Source organism: Thunnus albacares, chromosome 1 (assembly GCF_914725855.1).
Source record: "Thunnus albacares chromosome 1, fThuAlb1.1, whole genome shotgun sequence".
Classification (NCBI taxonomy): domain Eukaryota; kingdom Metazoa; phylum Chordata; class Actinopteri; order Scombriformes; family Scombridae; genus Thunnus; species Thunnus albacares.
Window position 1 is genome coordinate 31,883,188 of NC_058106.1, and position 18,507 is coordinate 31,901,694.

The 18,507-nt window shown below is 37.7% G+C and overlaps 1 long non-coding RNA gene across 1 annotated transcript; it reads right to left on the reverse strand.

Moving 5' to 3' along the window:
* Positions 1-877: 877 nt before the first annotated feature.
* LOC122988830 lies at positions 878-7,426 on the reverse strand. The gene is made up of 3 exons (XR_006404896.1): positions 7,413-7,426; positions 4,928-4,937; positions 878-979 (listed from the first exon to the last, which is right to left on the reverse strand). It is a non-coding gene; the product is annotated as an uncharacterized LOC122988830 (long non-coding RNA).
* Positions 7,427-18,507: the final 11,081 nt, after the last annotated feature.

The following is an 18,507-nucleotide window of genomic DNA, read 5'->3' on the forward strand; positions in this document are numbered from 1 at the left end:
CAATAACTCTTTCATATGGGCCTGATAGAAGTGTCAAAATGTAAACCCATCCTTTATAGACCCACCAGATAACACAGACACCTGTCAAGGCAATGTTTTATCGTTTGTGGCTGTTTATTGCACTGATGTTCTGGGGCTTGGCGATAATAGGCCTATTATCGATCAATCTACAGATTTTTTTTTTTCTTGATGAATGGTTTTGTTTATAAATTGGAAGAAAATAGTGAAAAATGTTATGAGGTTATAATGGGTATAATAGGTTATTGTGAAAACTGTCAACAAATGTTTCCCAAAGCTCAAGATGCAACCTCAAATGTTTTGTTTTGTCCTGACCAACAATCCACAATTAAAGATATTCAGTTTATTATCATACATAACCAACAAAAGCATCAAATTCTCACATTTGAGAAGATGAAACCAGCAAATTTTGGACATTTTTGCTTGAAAAATGACTGAAACGGTTACTTGATAATCAAAATAGCTGATTATTTTTTCGTCAATTAACTAATTGTTGCAGCTCCACTCTGTTCTATTCAAATGTCCAAGTAAACCAAGACGGTGAGCCTGCATACACAATACCAGGCCCCTGAAACAGCTAAATGGAGTTCAGCCATCATTAATTTTATTATTGACACCTGTGCTTTTCCTACTGTGACATACCAAAATGTCTTCAGTGAAAAAGGTCTCAACATTTCATATCATTTATTGTCTTTCATTGTAAACATATTGCGGGAGACTCAGCAGCCACACATTTCTCCGTTCTCTGTTTAGCGTCGTCAGGTCACACCACTATTCCAGCAGTTGGGAAAACAACTGACTTTTCTTGGTGTTGACAAGCTGCAGCATTTATTAACTGACACACTGTGGTCTATACTGTACATTTACTGCCAGATTGACAACTTACTGCCAACCTTTTCCTCTGCTCTGCTCACATTCATGTCACTTTTCTTCCGCTCGCCCTCTCACACTCGCTCAACCACTCACACGGGGGAAACACTGATGTACAAATTAGTGATTCCATGAAAGTTGTAAAAAAATGTAACAGTAAAAGTAAAAGGCACCGCACTGAATAAGAGCTGCAACAATTAGTCGATTAATCGATTTGTTGCCAACTATTGAATTACCAACTATTTTGATTCCACTTTCATAAATGTTAATATTTTCTGGTTTATTTAGTCTTATATATTAAAAACTGAATATCTAAGGGTTGTGGACTGTTGGTTGGGGACAAAACTAGACATTGCAGTTTGCATCTTGAGCTGTGGGAAATGGTGATAGAGATTTTTCACCATTATCTCACATTTTATTGACCAAACTAATGGATTAATCAAAAAAAATTATTGACAGATTAATCAATAATGAAAAAAAAAAATTGTTGCAGCAGCCCTACACTGAACATCAGTTTGATTTGATTTTGTGATTAATTTGCATACATTTGCCATAAATAAAATAGGCCAAACATCCTGCATTATGAGGGAACACTGGCGCATACTAGCTGCTGCTCATCTTCGCTAATTAAACAACTGACTGTGAACTTCGCTACCTGTGTAGTTAACGTGGTCTTCCTACATTTGGCTCGAGCTTTTTATGTTTTTCCGTTTTATGTCTGTGTGTTTTGATCATTCCCTGAGTTGGACTTTGGATTAACTAAAGTATTGTCTACCTTTGTTGATTTTTTGATTATTTAACGTAAAGTGCCTCTACTCCATCAGTTCTACTCCAAACTAATTAATAACAATCCTGAAAAACCTAAGCATCTTTTCTCCACCATAAATCATCTCCTGAAGCCACAATCATCTTTCCCAATTGAGGCTACAGAAGAGCGATGTAACAGCTTCTTTGACTTTTACAGAGCCAAAGTCAACAACATCTGCTCTCTGATGTCCAACTCTTCCTCTTTGCCTCCTCCTGTCATTGACCCTCTGTCTGGGAGCTCGTCGTCTCTACTCGATTTTACTGGTGTCAGACAGAGTCACAGGACCTACTGATGGCAGCTGATGCAGGGTCCTCTGCTTTCCCGATTCTCCTTGATCTGAGTGCTGCATTTGACAATGTGGATCACACTATACTCTTAGAGCGCCTCTACACTACTATTAGACTGTCAGACTCTGCACTTAAGTGGTTTCAGTCCTACCTGTCTGGTAGCACTGAGTATGTCTCACTGGGAGGATGCAGGTCTAGATCACTCCCTGTCACCTGTGGTGTTCCACAAGGATCAGTTCTCAGTCCCATCCTGTTTACCTTCTGCATGCTCCCCCTTGGACATCGCAGCAGACATGGGATGTCTGTTGCTATGCTGATGATACCCAGCTGTACATCAAAACTGCCCCAAGCTCTTCTGTAGCCATGTCACACCTCAGCACCTGTCTTAAGGAGATAAAGGCCTGGATGAGTTAAACAGCAGCAAAACTGAAGCTCTCCTTATTGGCACTCCACACCAGATTCAGTCACCCCCCCCCTTGACAATCAGCTGACTTTTAATGACCGTATAAGACATCTATACAAACCCTCTTTCTACCATCTGAAAAACATCTCTTTACTCTGCCCCTCTCTGTCAGATGCAGAGAAACTTGTCCATAATTTTATCTCCTCAAGACCGGACTACTGCAATGCAGCTCTTCACAGGGATCCCTGGCAGGAGCATCAAGAAGCTCCAGCACATTCAGAACAGAGCTGCCAGGATCCTGATGAGAATGTGAAAACACAAACATATAACATCAATGCTGGTTTCATTGCACCGGCTCCCTCTCCCCTTCGGGATCGACTACAAAGTCCTGCTACTCACATACAAATCCATCCATCCCTACCTACAGGAACTGATCATACCACAAACCTCCACCCCCACCCTCAGATCTGCTGGCAGCTTGCTCCTCCAGGCCCCCAGTACCAAGCTCCACACCATTGGGGATCGAGTCTTCTGCTCTGCTGCACCACACTTGTGGAACAGGCTTCCTAACCATCTGAGGGCAGCACAGATAGTCTCTTTTTAAAAAAGGCCTAAAAACATTTCTATTCATCTCAATTCTTATTACTATTTTCTTTAAAAAGATTTGCACCGATGCACTTTTTAAATTTTCCCCTCATGATGTCTAGCTTCTTACTCCACCTTCAAATGTGTATATGGTGACTTAGCTTTTGCAACGCCTTCATATATATAAATTCATGTGCAGATGATGTTGGCTGAGTGCAGCCTCCTCCCCCATGTTGAGTGAGAATATGACTTTCTAAGAGTGCACATTGCACAGAATCATTCAGTCAACAGTAAAAGGGACTCTCATGAAGATATGCAGTGTATTTACTGTATGTACAGTACACAGCGCCTCAGGGCAGCTTGCAACAGCATGTTTGTCATACATACACATCAATATCCACAGACGGCTCATTCTGATAATTCATTGGTCCTGAAATGAGAATGTGCTGCTCAGATCCTGAGGGTGAGGCTTATTGTGCCTTTCTCAGCAGTTTCATGTTCGTTTTTATGATTATCTGTAAAACATTAACTTGAACTGAATACCAATACATCTTTTTGGGGATTTTTGTGGTTTGTTTTCTTTTGCTGCTTTCGAATCTGCTAAAAAAAACAACTATGAATCTTATGCTTGGGTTTCATTTGAGTTAGAATTAAAAGTGGAAAGCTCAATTGATTTAAGAGTTTAAGACAAGGCCAACAAGACATCAAATTAAGAGGAAAAATGAAATGACAACTGATATTTCCATGAATCATTCTGTACTGATAAGAGAAACAAAAAGGGAAGGTCATTTTTCACTCTTAAAATTAAAAGAAGCTGCCAGCTGACTACACTTTGACATTCAGGGGTGAATCAAATTTCATGTTTTATTGCTATCACAGCTCTCAAATTCACTGAGGAGAATTGCGATCTGCCAAAAGCGCACACATACACACACACACACACACACTCACAAATAGACAAAGCTATCATCCAGCAGCCAGACGCACACAAACAATCAGACATACTTTACCTCAACGGCCAAGCCGGAGCCTCCCTGACAGAGCGGTAGGCTATTAAACGACTGTAATTTGGAACAAGTGGATGGGAGCAGTCAACTAATGATATCTATTTAATTTTCTCTGAGCCCGGGTGCTCAGATGTAGGTCACAGGGTGATTCATCGCAGAATCATTCTTGCAAAAACAAAAAACGACAACATGGAGACGTTAAGTGTGTGGGAGCTGAATAAGCCAGCCCGATGCCTCCTTCCATCTCCGTCTCTCTTTTGGTATCTCTCTCTGTCTCTCTTGGTCATTTTCATTCTGTTTGCAGCTCAACGCCCTCACCATTTGTCCACACGACTCTGCACACTCACCCTATCTGCCTTGACAAGGAGGGTCTTGCCAGACGCTCATTTGGAAATGGGTTAGGGCTGCATCAGTGATTCATTTGAGATGCATCTGAGGATGTTAGTGTTGCTCCGGGCCGCTGCAGTTGTCTGACGTGGCTATAGCTTCGATCAGAATGGAGACTGTTTTCTATTCGTTCAGACGGGCTCATTAATGTCAACCTGACGTGACAGCGAGGACAATTTGCAGTACTATTTTCTACACACTTTGTTCCCTGTTGTGCTGCACCGTTAAACAAGTATTTGTATTCAAAGTAGTTGTGACAGCTGAACTTTTCCTAACCGCAACATTTGTTGAGTGTTTTACGCACATAGGTGGTGTATTGTTGCACAAGCTTTGAGGAATGGTTGTGTATACTGGGAATCTTTTGGAGAATGTCATAAAAATGAGGTGATGTGAAACATTTACAGGCTGCTTTGAACTGTAAGACTGTGAAACGTCTCTTTTATCTGTTGTTGCATGAAACTGTACGTACATAACCAGCCACAGTCCTAGTCGACTGGACCGATTTACTCCCAGGGCAGTTTATCAGGTTGAGTGCCAAGCAGTGATGTAACTAGGAGCTGACCTCACTAACTCTCAGTAGCAGGGCGGGAAACCTACACACAAAGCCACTGAGCTGTATGGGACTTGACATTATTGTATGAACCTGTCAAAACTAACTCTGTCCATTTTCAAGGTTCAGTCAGTTCTCACCAAAAAAGATGTGATGTGAGGTTGATTTTTGGAATATTTATCAAATCTGTAGGACTGTGTCAGGAAGCTGCACAAAGGCAAACAAAATAAACTGAAGTATTATTGATTAGTTTATCATTATTTAGTCAAATTGTCTAATTTTAGATGTTTTTTTGCAGCTTTTCAATTTCATATCTTCTGTTGAATCTCATTGTGATTTTTAAATGTTCAGACATGTTTGAAATTATTCAGATTTTTTTAGACATCTTACTGATTAAAATCTTAATTGAAAAATTAATAGATTAATCAATAATAAAAAAAATAATCATTAGTTTCAGCCCTACATTGTCCTTCTTTCTGCTCTGTTCTGAGGATGTAGAAGGACAGGTTGCGATTTACTATTATTACTGAGTTAACTATTGCAATGTTTATTTATTAGAGCTGCAACTAATCTGTCGATTATTTTCTCAGTTAATTGATTAGTTGTACAGTCTAAAAAATGTCAGAAAATAGTGAGAAATGTCGATCGTCATTTCCCAAAGATCAAGATGCAGACTAAGATTTTTTGTTTTGTCCCGAACAGCACTCCACAAGCCAAAGATATTTCATTTACTATCAAAGAAGACTAAATAAACTAGAAAATATTCACATTTATGAAGCTGGAACCAGAGAAAAACAATTACTTGATTATTAAAACAGCTGGCGATTAATTTTCTGTCATCGACTAATTGATTAATTGACTAATTGTTGCAACTCTTTTATTTATCATCTTCAATTCTCTTTTTTTTTTATCATTTATTGCTTTATTTTCAGTTATGTGACACTAGTTAACATGTAAATGAGATATGAATGTGTAGATGATGACAACCACTAACCGTCATAGGGATCACTCATGATTTGTTTTAGTTTTATTTAGATCGTTTTAATAACATGTATTTGTAGTAAAAAACTGTCTATATGGTATCTGTATCTGTACTTCAAGAGATTAAATTATTTAAAAGATCCACCGATATGATGGAAAACAAGTGAAAAGTAGGATTCAAGTTAAAAACAAACAGAAGTGGCATTTAACAGATACATGCAGTCGGACATGTTAAATTGTCTGTATTGTATTAATATATTAATATATGGAAGCTTCATTTTTTAGGAGAAACCTGAGAAGAAAAAGGAGAACCTAGGAGAAAAAAATAGGCTCATTTGCAGTATCTTGTCGTGCACATGTGTACATCCGTCCTGTACACAGCAGTGTGTTCTCCTCAGGTGGCAACCAAAGTCACACCAGTGGTCCACACTCAGAGGTATCCCACAGACTTCATGGATGAGTGGTTGCGATAAAGCCTAGCAGCAAAACATATTATGATAATCATATTTTTCTTAAATTGCTGTGAAGATAAAATATTTGTGCTTTGTGCAGTGTGAGACCTCGTGCACCTCGCCAAAATATCCTAAACAGATCTCTGTAGTACTGAACCTTAATGATTGTTAATTACCATCTGTTATGTCTCTTGTTACCAGTGGTGCACTGCTCTGACTGAAAAAAAATTCTGCTTGAAAGACTTGTTTCTGGTGATTTTTCTTATTTTTTTATAGTGTCATGTATTTGCTGGTTGAGAAAGGTAGTTCTCATGTACCGTAGATTTGATGTAGAATGGGAAAGTTTTAGGTTTTGTTTGTTTGATTCTGCGTATCTGGGGCTGAATGAAGTTTTGTAATTAATAGTTTTTATGCTTTCCTCTATCCCACTTTTCGAAATCACATTTGACGTCTTGTCATGTTTTTAAAATGAGCCGGATTTTATAGACCAGCAGTCTTGCCACTCTGTAAGATTAATATGCAAACCGATGAAAGATTGCACGTTTTAAATGAAAAGCAGCATGATGATATATGAATTAAATGTAGTGTGAAATTGACTTTGCATGTTTAAATCATATAATTAAAATTTACATTACTGTATTCTCCAAAGCCTGCCACTGTGTTTCAGATTGTTTATGTCAAACCTGCCAGGCTTCCACTGGTTTCCATTCATTTCTATACAACGTGAAAATCAACTTTCAGAGTCTTCAAATCTGCTGGGGTCAGATAATCCATCACTGTGAACTTTATGTCTGCTTTTCTTGTTGTCAAAGTTATGCTCTGGTTTTGTCATTAAACCGTGCAGACATTTAAAATCAATTTGCAGTTGCAGCTGCATCATCAGGTTGATAATAATAAAAGCAGACATGGTTTGAAATGAAGCCAGTTTCAAGTTATAAGTGATTTTAACTTTAAGAAATAATTGGACACCAATGTCAATGGAAAGCAGAAGAAACATCAATCATAGTAAATATTACATGTGTTTATTATCATCATAATATACATATAACATACATAGTAGATACATGCACACACCTTATCATAATTCAAACAGAAATCTTAACTTCTACTGATCCAACACGTCAACAAATCCATCTTCTTGACAACTGAGCAAACAGCTGACCTGGCAAGATCTCAGAAAAAACTCAAGGTCCACTAACTGGCTTTTTCCAAACTATTTCAGCAAGTCAGTTTAGCCAGATAACAAAACAAACACTACAAAAATGCATATTATATCAGTCATTAGAAATAAGCAGCTACAGTGAAATCAGCTTCATGGCTAGCTGTCACATTCAGTGTTACACAAGGCCACAAGTGAGTTTTAATCCTGTGTCTCTGTGTTATCATTTTTATGTCATAATCCCTCTATTTCCTCTTCCAGCATTAAAATATTTGTAATGATTCACATAAATGTATCAGTCAAATGTGAGTTGGTGCTACTAGCTAACAAGCGCCCAACATATAAAACCACACTTGACCATTAGCTTGACCGTAGCAGCTAGCAGGGCAATTTCATGTGTCGGGGGTCAGCAAAAACTTTCCAAAAAAGTGTGGTTGTGTTGTGTTTATTCATTTCACCTCCTATTTCCGGTAAACGCAGGTGAGGGAGGGGTTTATAGAGGCCAGCAGTCCTGTGCAGCTCCATGTTGTGCTGTATTTGCTAAACCACAACTTTTGAGAGAGCCAATCAGACCTGAAGGATTCGATTTAAAATTCCTCTTGTAACTAATTCCTGCTATGCTGCATATGTGTCACACGTTGCGGGAGATAAAGATGTTCTAACTGCTGCGACTTTAAGCCTACATGGTCCTAAAAGGTGCAATGGATGAAATCATAATGATCTCACATGTGAACAAGTGTATCTTTATGACAACTTTTTAAACTCCATCTACTGATTAAGACCATGTGATTTTGTTGAAAGCTCTGAAATGTTTGTTAAGGGAGAAAAGTTGTAATTGTTTTGTGAATCAAGAAGAAACACATTTCAGAATTTAAAGAACTACATTTTGCTTTCAAAACAGCAGGTACCATGAAGCCCATGTGATCTGTAATAAATGGTCTAAAACATGCAAAAAAACACTATTTTCCATTTTACAAGACAAATATTGTTCCATTCAAGATAACATATGAAATCACTCCTCTAATAGTATTTCATAGAACCACACTATTCATATTTATGGATAGTGTTGCTGTTGCCAGCTGGTCTGAAGACTTTTTGTGCCTCCAAGAATTACAGATGGGTCTGTTCTGGGCTCTAATTATGATGAAGAATTTTCAAGAATCACTTTATTGATTGTTTGGCATGCCTCTTTGAAGTCTGACCAAACATAATTAGTCAATGTGTAACAGAAAAAAGGGTGATATATAAGACCACAGATTAAGCCTGATATTGTACTCGCTTCTTTTCCACAAATTAGACTTTTTCACATGTGAAAAAGGATTATTTTGCCATTGCTCAGTACTGTGTCTCATGGTTCAGATCATATTTCATTAGCATTTAATGTAATCAGATCTCCACATTGTCATGCAGCATTAGTCAGTTTTAAGGCAATTGCAGGGTTTTGAGATGCTGTCAGATACCAGAGGCTGCTGATTGATGAAACTTCTCATTGCTGGACATCTGCTTCCTGTCACTGCAGTGTCCCCTCCTCCCTGTCTATTTTCGTGGGGTTGGAACATCGTGTCATATACAATATTACAGCTACATTACAGCCTGATTGATCGTTTTTATCCCGCTGTGATCAAATTAATCTGGATGGGTCTGAAATAATGAATGATGATATAACAATCTGGGCGCCGGCCACTTGTCGTTCCAAAAATCAGTTGGTATTTGGCCAGAGCAAACGCCTGCATCGAGAATCCAATGTGGTGTGACAGGACACGTCTGAGTTAACAAGCTACCAAGGCAGCACTGCAGGAGAAATGATCTTTTTCATAAAAAAAAAAAAAAAAAAAGATACATTTTCCATTTCTAACTTCACATAAATGGCAATTAGATAATGATCTGTGACAAGCTAATAGCAGCTGATACATCTTGATTTATATACACATTTATTCTGGTCAAATGATTATTCTGTGTTTCAGTTATCCTTCAGTAAATGGAGCACAAAATCCTTAACTCAAAGCTAAAAACTTTAAGTAAACTTTAAGTTTACAACTGTAATTAGCTAAACTTATGTATGATTTTGATTTTGTGTATTCAAATAATATTTCTTCATCATGACTAAGGATGAGTAGTTGGAAAATTTGAAAATCTTGTATGAATGTTGTTTTTTTTTCTTTCTTTTTTTTTGAACAGATGATACTGTCTGCACTTCACAAATAATGTGTTGAAATCCTAATAATTCTGGTGATCATTTGACCTTTCCTCCAGCGCCATTTTCCAATATCTTGGTTTATGACCAAATACCTGCAGAGATAATGACATTCCCATCATCCTCAGGTGAACTTTGTGTTTAGCTCTAATCAGCAAATGTTAGCATGCTAACATGCTGAACTAAGATGATAAACATTATGCGAAATATCAGGATGTTAGCATTGTCATTGTGAGCATGTTTGCATGCTGACATTAGTATTTAACTCAAATGCTGTGCCCACAGACTCTATATAAAGATGGACATAGTGACGTGTGATGTCACCCGTTGTTTTGCATTGGAGCCGGTATGAAGTCCAGAGTTGCTGCTTCTGGTCGGCACTTTCTTTTTCATTTGGAGGCAGAACCTTCCAGATAAGGAGGGCAGTGTGTTTATTTCCCTTTTTTATCAGAAGCTGCAGTCACTGGATTAATCGATTGATAAAATTCATTGATAAAATCATCGGTACATGGGAGAAAGACTTTGGAATCAAACCAAGCCCAGAACAGTGGTCTACTGTATTTTCATTGTCTAGTAAAATCTTTTGATTGTTTCTGGAAAAATATTAAAAAAGATTTTTGCATTATCTGGAATATTGTTCTGGGGGATTAAAGACAAACACCCAACAGTAACACAATGGTACAAAATGGAAAACTTCTCTGTTTCTTAAAAATCTGGCAACCAGTTTTATTTCATTTTCCATATGACATTTCAGACTTAATACAGAGGAAGGGATTAACTTTCAGGGTGAATCCCATCTCATAAGAGTTGGACTGAATTTAACTAAAATTCCCTACTTCTCTTTTTATAAATAATTTATGTTTTTTTTCCCTATTTCCTCTTTCTCTGAAAGACAAGTTGTCTTTAACTGGAATGCAGTAGATTTTTTGTTGTTTTGTTTTGTTTGAGGGTTTTTTGTAGGTTTTTTTTGGTAGTTTTTTTAATATTAACGTGTGTGTGTGTTTTGAAAATCAATACAATTTATATATATATATATATATATATATATATATATATATATATATATATATATATATATTTTATATATATATAAGAAAAATCAAATAGCATTAAACTAACCAACATGTTGCGGCAATAGTCCAACTCAGTGTGAGTCTCGGAGCAGCAGGTGAGCCAACTGTCAATCACACCTGTCAATCATCGCTCACACAGCAGCCATCAACGTCTTCAAATCTTATTAACGGAGCAATAATTTCCAAAATGACCACCAGCACACTTATTAGAGGGCCTGAATTTAGCAAATGAGACCATAATGACTTGTTGAAAAAAATTACTGACTTAGTATTTCCAGAGAGAAGTTGACACTTTTTGAAAGGGAGTTAATTGGGACATCTAGAGCAGAGCAATATCCAAACGACTGCTATGAGTCAGGAGAACAACTATCCTGTAAGTGAATTGAAATTTTATCCATCTACCACATGATTAGACACTCTTTCTGATGACAAAATACGCTTAAATCATAAAACACAGAATTAAAAAAAGTTAAAATGGAAAAAATCAAACAGGTTTCTTAGAGCTCTACTCTTGTTTTAAGACAGACTTTTAAAATTGTGAACCTATCTTTGAACTCTATAACTCTGTCTCTCTGGTGATGTCAACATTTGAACATGTTTAATTTGTTTTTAGTTGTTTTTTTCTTCTGCCTACATAGCTTTTAGACATCTGAAGCTTTACACAGCGCATCAATGCACCTCACATACAGTATAAGCAGTTAGATGTAGAAATAAATCTCAGTATGAAATCCTCCAGTCGGGCCGAGCAGTAACCAGTTTATGTTGTGATAGAAACCGTATTTTAAACCGCTTGACCTTTCACTTCTCTCTCTTTTGTTATGTATACAGGGAAAAGTACAGCATCTAACTGAGTTCCTCCGCAGCCTCGGTACAGATACCATGTGGGTCCTGAGAAACAGGAAGTTGCGTTGTAGACAAGACAGAAGCAGGTTGTCGACTTTAACAATGAACCAGTGACCTTTGTATGACAGCCCCTCTCTTATGTGCTTACGTGCGTATAAAAAAACTGACTCAGAGAGCATCTGTGGAGACCACTGATCTCCGTATGCTCGAGCCTGTTTGCAAATGCTTAAATAAATACCAGAAAGACAGTTCTTGTGTTTGTACTCTTTATTATACAGAAATTTCCGCAACAACATCTGCAGACGTAACATATGGTCAGTTTTACCTCGGACCACCTGCCTCTCCAGCTGACGTGTGCTGAGCTATACACATGTTTACAATTATGATTTTGGATCAACATTTTATTTATTATTTTTATTATTATTTATATTTTGCCTATTTTTCGTTACGCATGTGCCCTGGCTATGCCTAATGACAATAACATTGAATTGAATTTATGCGTAGTGACTCACGGTGTTTGAGGGAGAAGTTTGAGCATTTGTGCAGCACTTCACTAAAGCTTCTTAGGCATTCTGATTGTTCTGACAGTTCGAACTTATTTACAGGTCACAGCAAACAAAATGTTTGAATTAATATGTGTTATTTAAGCATGAGCACAGTTTTTACAGTTGCTCTTTCCAGTTCACAGTAATGATGACTGAGGGCATCTGGTGTTTGGGTTTTTTTTTTTGTTTTTTTTTTTCTCTTCTCATGTGTGTGCGTGGCTGTTTTTGTATTTCTCTACATGTGAGAACCACATTTCTTTTCAAAAAAAGAGTAAAGACTCCACAGTGAGGATATTCTACAAGTCATCACTGCTGTATTCATTAAGTCAACCTTTATTTATACAGAGCGGTCCAATGAGAGCAGAAACACTCCTTTGCATTGGTGTAGTTTACACAAGACCTTAAGGACAAAAAAATGTCACAAGCTGTAACAAACAATAAGGCATCCATCAATGTTTAGAATGCAAAACTCAATTAAAACATTAAAATAAGCCAAAGAAATCACTGCTATAATATGTTAGTTTATGTTCAGACGTTGATTTTACATTGTTACATGAAAGTTGGTTTAGCTTTGATTTATTCCTCAACAATAATTCTTGTTCCTGTTTGTGGGACATATTTTTTCTTTTTTAAATTTCGTCTGCTTGTACATTTAATTTTTTCACATAACTCTTAAGATAATATGACAGTTTAACTATTGAGTTTGGTATTTAATCTATCAGTAGTGTTACTTTGACGTCACTTTAATGTAATTCCAATAGACATCATTTTAAATTTATAAATCTATATAGTCTAATTAAACCTAAATGTAACCCAATTTAATGTTGTCCTTTATTAAAGCTGCAACTAACAATTATTTTCATTATGGATTAATCTACATTGTAAAATTGCAGAAAATGTTGAAAGCCTGGAACCCTCTTTTTGTGACATTTTCTCAAAAAATGACTCAAAACGATTAATCAACTAGTTGTTTCAGCTCTTAATAATTTACTATAATAATATAATAACCAGAGTGATCAGTTGCATGTTTAATCTAACTCTCTAATCTAATCAAATTAGAGAAAATCTGATACATTTAGCTTCTAGGTGGAAGGTTAGATCAAAAATCACTTTACAGGTTCTTACATCCTGATATCTGAAATACTTCTAATTGTCATTATTTATTTATTTGTTTAGGATCATACAGTATGCAAGCAAATCACCACAGTGTTCATTTGGCAGTTGGAACCTGTTGGGCACATGTGTAAAAAGAAAAAAAAAAAAAAAAAAAAACTAAAAAAACTTGGGTGCAAACAAAAAACTACAACTCTGAAGCTGCCAAATAAACTCGATGCATGAGAGGGAAAGACTCGGTGTCAGTCAGGTGTTAGACTGCACCACCTCAGTTGAAGTCAGCGGAGTGACATTGTGCGTGAGTCAGAAGGCCCGAACTGTGAACGGTAGGTTTGAAGCACCGACAGCCATGCAGTCAGACAGCTGGAGGTGGCTGTGTGACCGTGATGTGGGATATTGTCCGTCCTCAGTGTGCGACACTTGGGCGGACTGTGACGGATAAATGGCCGGACATGATTAACAAGTTGTCATGCTGATTCTGGGACATGTGGGGCACCGTCGGCGCCTCCAGATGACTCGCTGCACAGCAGGACATCTCTGGATGTACAGTACTCGGATGTGACACGAGTCTGCTCCACAGAATAATTTCACATGATCATTTTGAATATGACTACCATACAGAAACCGATTGTTTTAATACTGAATTACAAACACATAGAGGCATCTGTGCAACTTTTGACCTAGATAGCAACTGCAAGCTGCATCTTTAATCACTTTTTTCCTCCGGTTGATCCTCATTTTGTGTTTTCCCAATGTTTCCCAGTGTTTTTGGATCAATATATTTATTCAGATATTTATATTTTGTGTTAAGGACTTCATTAATCGAGATTTCATTAAAAATTGAGCCATACTTCAGGCTTTCACATCATTGTATCTCATTCATTGCAGTTAATGGACCATGTGCAGATTAGCTGTCAGCTCTTTGGCTGGTTATTACATTTATTTTTTTTTCCCTCTCTCTATAAATGTTCAGAAAATATTGATTGCTTTTTAAAATGTGCAACCACACAAAACAAGACCATACTCCAGGTGGTGAACTGAACAAATTTCATAGCATTGTCAAATTCCATGTTTATATGAGGTATTTGGAGCACTTTTATAGCATTAGGAGTGGTTTGTGAGCATGAGGAAAAGGTGCAGCAGTGCATTCACGTTTACAGATGTGGCTAAATGACGTCAAATTGTCAGCTGCCGGTTTGCACGTTGAAACCACCTTTTTTCCAACTAGAACTCACCAATATATGTGTGAAACTGATACAGATTTGACAATATTTCTTCTTTCCTTCTTCATAATAACCATGAACTTCAGATTTTAAGTTTTAAATGGTGCCTATGTCACAATAGATTTCAAAACCAACCCGTGAACCTAATCAGAAATCATGCATTTTAAACAGCTTTTTAACTCTAAACTCAGTGTTTCAGTTAGTCGAGTGGCGGTACAAATGAAGCCAATGCTGCCTTTTGTTTGTTGCACCCTCACGTCATACAGAGATTTGTCCTCAGTCGTCTTTAGGACTTTCTACCAGCAGGGTCTGTGGCGATTGTTATTTTAAGCGCATCGGCCTGCAATGTCACGCACATGGAGGTCCTAGAGCCAAAAAAAGCTAAAAACAAATGTTATACATGGAGGCAACGACCCGCAGGTGATCCACAGATCATCCCACTGTCACTATACACTAGTTTGTCCTCTCTGGTTTCTCTGTTTGTTCAAAATAGCAAACGAATGCTGTTATTGTTGTTGTTGTTGTTGGGGGAAGAAATAACAGGGACTTAGTCACGCTGCAGAAAAAGTACCTAAGGGGAATCCACTTCATCCAACAGGCAGCTCAGCTTCAGTGTATTAAGAGATGAGGAGGATGAGCAAGTTTGATGGGCTTTCACAGTAAATTCCCTTAGTTCTCTTACTTCAAAAATATCTTCAAACCTATTTTGGGAAAACGTTTTTTTTACTGTGTGAATTTTTGAGATCTAAGTCTCTGGTAAGCCTTTGCAGCTCTGTTATAGTTAATATGTTAAAATGTCATATATTAACAGGAAAGGAGTCACACTTTATTATCCATTTCTCCCCTAATTTATTAAAACATATAAACATGATGTCCACAACCCTATCTCCTAATTACTCCTCTATACTACTCACTTTTTTGCCAGTTACGTTGTGATTGAGGTGCGGCGTACAAAGTGCAGGTCTTGACACTGCAGACTGGAGTTGTGGTTTAGTTTAGCCAACAAAAACTTGTGATTTCAGTTAAATGTTCATTAAAGAAAAACTCCCCGTCTGTTGACTTTTTAAATACCTAAACCTGCATTGACAGATTTTTTTGGCTACTTCGGGACAGTTGGCTCACCTGCCTTCTCCCTGGCTCCAGAGCTCGCAGAGTTGGACTATTGTCGTAACATTTCACTAAGTTTAATGTTACTCGATTGCGATACCTGCCTCCTGATCTTAGTCAGATCTTGCAAGATATGTTGTTGTTTTTATGCATTTATACTCCACTCTCAATGTGAACTACTGATGAAACAGAGCACAACAGATGCTCATTCCCAGTAAGACATAGACGCACAATAAAAGATTTCTGTGTAAAATTCCTTTGTTGCCTCATGCAGCTTTAAAGGTGCTGCATGCATCTTTTTTAGCACAAAGAAGATGCTGATATTGATTACAAACATAACTTTAAAAGCATCAGTAATGTTAAAGTCATTGTTGTATTTTTTATGTTCTGCTGGATGAAATGAAGTCAGCTTTATGTGGGTAAAACCAGGCAGCTGTGAAACCGTTGAAACACAAACCCAAAGCCTATTAGTGACGTCGCATTTTCCCCATTGACAAGTTTTGTCTTTTTGTTAACTGCATCTAATTCATCTTTTGTGTGCAGGCTAAAGACAGGCAAAGTACACGAAATACACAATACAAGCTCACAGATTATCCCTCATTTCAACAGGATGACAAGTCACACTCGACAGAATACACTGGAAAGCAAAACAACTAAATACCACCATACATACCCTTGCTGAAGGATGTAATGGTAAAATATGCAGTTTTTCAGCTCTCACCATACTCAGCTTGAGGAAAGTTGTACTGTACTAAAACTTGTTTTAAGACAGAACAAATGAGGAGAGGAACAAAAACAAAAAGAAATCCATGTGCAAATCCCAACCAGCAACCAGCACCCCTTTACAAAACTGATAAACCATCAAAAATACAATACCCACTTTTCATCTTCAGCCCAACCTCAGTTCACAAAGGTATGTGAGGTGTAGTGCAAGTCAGTCTGGATTTTTTACCATGTTTACTCATGTATTTGTTTTTGGTATTCCTGCAACGAACCGGATGAATAGTCGTCTATTTCTGTGATCAAAATGTTTGACATATGCTTCCTGAAAAGCTATCAAGGCTTTTTTTGTTGTTGGTGATTATAAATATATTGTAAATTCTACAGAATCTCATTTTGAATCTCTGCATTTCCTCTAAATAAGCTTGATAAAGCAGTTTCCAATAATAATTTGTGTTCAGGTGTCCTGTAGCCTTATGGGAGTGAAAGTCCTTGCCATCTTTACCTTTTTTCTAGTTTGAATGTGACCTGCTATTATAAGACAGACATATATTATTAAAGTATCTATTAAAATACACACTGTACTGAACACCAAAACCATTTTCATCACGCATATTTCCATGGATAAATCATTTTCCCCGTGCTATTTGCCACCTGAGTTGTTTTTGCAGTGTCCTGTTACATCTTTGCACTTGGTGCTTGGTGATGCTGCGAGTAGCAGTGGGCGCTCATGTCACTGATGTTTAGTTCCTGAGTGGAGAGTCAGTCAGTGCAGTGTACTTCACTCTGCCTATTGTTGTGTTCCTCTTAAATCTGGTTTTCAAGGTCACTTTTTACCTCTTTGCTGCTTTGCAGGAGACTGATTTAGAGAACTGACAGGATCGCATCACATAATTTCTGCAGATTTGTCAGCAGCACGTTCATGCTGTGAATCTTCTGTTCTGCAACATCCCAAAGGAGTTCTATTGGATCCAGATCTGGTGACTGCGGAGCCCACTGAAGTACACAGAACTCATTGTCATGTTCATGAATCCAGTTTGAGATAACTTTTGTTTTGTGACGTGGTGCATTAAGAAGCCATTAGAAGATGGTTAAATCATGGACATACAAGGATGCACATGGTCAACAACACAGGGTTTTTCCTGGACTTTTTTTGAGACAAAGGTGGAAAACGTTGAAGAACATGTTTGTGCAACACTTTAGAGTGTTGTGCACAAAAAAATCATGATTTGACAGAAGAAAGTGTCCATAGAGATTTAAATTTTATACCAAGATGGAACAAAAAGATGAAAAATAAAGGTTGTGGTGTTTATTTTGTAGGCCCGGGATGATATGCTTATCCTCTGATTTGATACTATCATGATACTTGGATGCTGATTTGATTCAGTATCTATTCTCCATTCAAAACTGATTCTCAATTGAATGAATAGAAAAGTATTTTCAGTCTCTTGCTCCAGTATACTATGTGCCAAACCATTCACTGGTGTCCTTACTCCACTGAAATACAATACGTAACATTACTGGCAGATAAGAGAAATGGTCCGCAGCCTTTTCAGTTTAAAAAGTTCACTGCATTAATTAATGAATCAATTAATTTGAGAGCATCTTACAGTCTCCCGCCTGTATGAGAATAACAAACTGAGGGGGAGGCGGAGTACTCTGCTGTGTTATTAGCATCATGTCTCCAGCAGTGGACTGTTAGCTCCGGGGAAAGACATCGCTGTCCAACACGCTGAGTGGGTGCAAGGTTGCTGAGGTTAAAAACAGACTGAGCACTGAGTTATTTTCTTCACCTCAAAGTTGGTTTAAGTTGCTTAACGCTGCAGTGTGTGTTGGTCAGCTGACCTTGTTTGTTACTACTGATCGCTGCTCCACTCCGCTAACATTAGTCTCTGAGTGACGGCGTAGAAAGTTCACAATATACTTCATGTTCATCTCGCAAAGGTCAAACAAAACATGCTTGCAACTGCTGCCTGTTTTGAAGATGAACTATAAGATAACTTAGTGTCTGTGCGCTATGCACTGTCCTCGCAGTTCACCTTTTTTGTTCTATCAACATCACCTGCTGGAATTTTCACCAAAGGCGGCGGCCAGTAATACAAAGGCAGCCCACCTTTGAGTTAGATAGGTAGGGAAAACCCTGGCAACAACACCCAGAGAGGCTGTGGCATTCAAACTATGA